This window comes from Petaurus breviceps, unplaced genomic scaffold (assembly GCF_028583685.1).
Source record: "Petaurus breviceps papuanus isolate PSGF00001 unplaced genomic scaffold, PetGlider_PUasm1.0 90903, whole genome shotgun sequence".
In the NCBI taxonomy this organism is placed as follows: Eukaryota; Metazoa; Chordata; class Mammalia; order Diprotodontia; family Petauridae; genus Petaurus; species Petaurus breviceps.
Genome location: NW_027187376.1, coordinates 13,140,381 through 13,143,896, shown reverse-complemented (window position 1 = coordinate 13,143,896; position 3,516 = coordinate 13,140,381). Strand labels below are relative to the sequence as shown.

The 3,516-nt window shown below is 44.7% G+C and overlaps 1 pseudogene; it reads right to left on the bottom strand.

Moving 5' to 3' along the window:
* Nucleotides 1–1,742: 1,742 nt before the first annotated feature.
* LOC138151596 (cofilin-1 pseudogene) lies at nucleotides 1,743–3,072 on the bottom strand (annotated as a pseudogene).
* Nucleotides 3,073–3,516: the final 444 nt, after the last annotated feature.

The window sequence follows — 3,516 nt, the reverse complement described above, 5'->3', positions numbered from 1 at the left end:
GTATTATACAAATGTTAGCGATTATTATCATCATTACTAATATTAATATTATTGCTAATCTGCCTTGGTGGGAGGAGTGGCAATATTAGGAGTCCCTTACATAAATCAAGCTTAAGGTTTGTAACATCTTCCCCCCAGAAAAAACAGGTACTCACTCAAATCTACCCATTAAAATAATTATTTTATGTAGTTGTAACCACAAGGATAAAAATGTCTAAACATTTAGCTATTTTTCAGCACTTTGGCATGGTAATGTGGAAACAGATTTCAAGAGCTGTGAGAATAACAGAGTTGCACACTGCTTATCTCCCCAAAAATGGAGTCAAAAGATACAATGGCTACCTTTGCCCCTAATGCATTGCCAAAACATGATTTTTGTCTGTCATCAATTTGACTCCAACATGTTTAGGGAAGATTGACATCTGATTCCTTCCATTCAAACCACATGCAAGGTAACTATAGTGGACCCAGTTCAACCTCAGATTTATGACCCTAATGCATCAAGGTAGGTCTCTTTGATATATTAACCATTAAAAGGCTGGTGCTTGTCAGCATTCTGGAGATTTCTTTATTATCAGACCTTTTTTTAGAGAATCCACTGGAAAAAAATGAAGCCATGAATTTTACATTGGCACCCAGTTATAAGCTAAAAAATACTAATGTTTAAATCTTATTTTAAAAAGCCAAATGTTATTTTATCTTTCCCTAAAATATGAGTGAAGTGTATTAAGGATAATTTTCGAGGATGACAACTGGTTGACATTTCCTTAATTCTTGTAATTTAAGAAAGGAAAAACAAATGTAGCAGAAAATGATCTGAGTCCTACTTCAGTAATTCAATAACTTGTTTTTTTTTTCCACTGCACAAAGTACTTAGCAATTCAAACATTAAGCCTAATTCTGTGTTTATATTAATGGCATGCAAAAAGGAAACCACTTTGAAAGCACATTATAATAATAACCTTTCACACATGCCGAACTTCAAGATCTCAATGCACTTTGGAAATAGGTATGAACGAAACTCTTGCCTCACCACTCTTCCAGAAGGCCACTTAAAATGCCGTCTCTACTTTATTCACTGACTAGAAGCTAGAGAGCTGTGGCTAACAAAATAGCCTCCTAATGTCAGTGGGATTTTAATTCTTAATGGTTCCTAAGGCAAAATACATAATCTTGTGAGTTGGAGAAACCTCTGGGCATTGAATTTCTTTCTCCTTTTTCATTCTGCTTCCTCAGCTAGCACTGTTGGCTAAGGCGGTTTCATTCTGACTAGCCCCTGAACACATGACCAGACAAATCCCAATGTCTCCCCATCTCTCATACTCAGACACATGTATTCACACACAAGCTGATGCAATCAGAACTAGAAATGAATCAGGCTCCCCCAGGAGAACAGGACTGACTAATGCTTTCGAAGACTGACTCTCTGAGGGGCCCATAGGATAAGGGCTGCCAGGCAGAAACAGATCACAGGGCCTAGACAAGTGAGCTATGTACCACATTCGAGTCTATAGGGCAGAATCAAATGAATTTGGCTTCCAGGATCAAAAACGAGGTAATCAGAGATGATCCCTTTCAAATACTAATTATTAGTCATTCATATTTCCATCAAAGGAAGGAGAGAGAAGGTGGAGAAGGTATTTTAAAATATTTCAGTTTCTCAAAGTCAGCCTGACAAGTTCCTCAGGCCTAGTTCAGTGGCATTCTTCCCCCACTAAAAGAAACTAGAAACCTGCTACTAAGCCACAGAGAGGACCTCATTTCTTTTTTTTTTTTTTTTTTGGCAGCTCATCTTGTCTTTATTTGTCTTTTTTTAAGTTGAACTTTCCTTTTACTGGCCACATGAGTAACTGGGGGAGGGGGGAGGGGGATCTCCACAACATTCCATTTATACACAAAACTAAACAACGAGCACAAAGCCACTATTGCGGTTAAAAGTTGGCAGCACCGGGGAAGGGGGAAAACTGGGGGTGTCAGTTAAAAAAAAAATACTGGCCTCCCCCCCATCTGGGCATCGGGGGGGCGGGACCTTGGTCTGCTACAACTCAAGAGGAATGAGAATATCAAAGGCGGCTTGGGAAGGCCAGAGCCACTGGGGTGAAGTGGGGGAGGTCAGGGGTCGGGGGCGGTTTGGCAAATGGGTGAAGGGATTGCCCTGCCCCTGCTAGGATTCCCCCAGCCCCTCGGGTCTGGCAGGAAGGGGGCAGCCTGCTCCCCCACTGGGCTCGGGCAGCCCCAGCAGGGGGGACCAGAGGTGGGAGACTCACAAGGGCTTCCCCTCCAGGGAAATCACGGCATTGCCCCCCAGTTTCTCAGCCAGAGTACAGCGGTCCTTCACTTCCTCGTAACAGTTGGCTTGTAATTCGTGTTTGATTCCTGTCAGTTTCTTCTTGATGGCGTCCTTGGAGCTGGCGTAGATCCTTTTGCTTTTGAGGGGGGCACACTCGGGGGCCCAAAAGATGAACACCAGGTCCTCCTTCTTGCTCTCCTTGGTCTCGTAGGTGGCGTCGTAGAGCGCGTAGCGGCAGTCCTTGTCCGGCAGCATCTTGACGAAGGTGGTGTACGGGTCGTCCGCGGTCTGGCCCACGTCGCCCACCAGGATCTCCTTGCCCTCCTCCAGCACGATGTTCTTCGTGTCCTCGCTCAGGCAGAACAGCACCGCCTTCTCGCGCTTCTTCACCTCCTCGGGGTCGAGGACTTGCGCACCTTCATGTCGTTGAACACCTTGATCACGCCGTCCGAGACAGCCACGCCGGAGGCCATGGTTCCGGAAAGGAGCGAGCGGGTGAGGGAGGAAACGAGGGCCACAGGAGAGGAGGGCGTCGCTCCTTCGCCGCCGCTGCCTGGAGCCGACTGACGAGAGGACCTCATTTCATTAAGAGATGCTAGCTTGCCATCTTTAAATGTGGTGGTGGTGGTGGTTGTTGGATTGTGGTTGTGGTGGTGGTGGTAATTGTATGTCCTCCATGCCTGAAGAAGACCAAAATGACCTCGCGAGATTGTGGTTGATCATACCAATCCAAACTCACAGAATGGGCACAAATAGTCTGCACAACTATTTGGGAGGGAGATATCTCTAAAAGACATGGTAGAATGAACACATAGGAAGAGTGATCATGTAATCTGGGTAAACTTTTATTAAAAGAGGAACATTCAGTCAGTACTTCTTCTAACACTCTTTCCTTTCTCTTTGGAGTTTTCCAATATAAAACAGTACAGGCAACCTTTGCTCCATCTGCCTCTTAACCTCTGCAGCAAGGAGGTGAGGTGACGTTCTACAGGATGTCTTCCTTGGCAGTCATTTTGCTACTACTTTTTCTCACCTCAAATGAAGATGAAAATGAAGGGAAATCCTTACACTTACCCACAACCCTAGCTGGGGCTGAGACCTCATTTACAGGACAAAGCACTTCAAAGCAAATTTTAGAACTTTGTAAGGAAGGAACTGGGAGAAGGATGGATATTGGACACTGACAAAAGCTTAAATGCATGTCCAAACAATGCTTCCCACAAAGA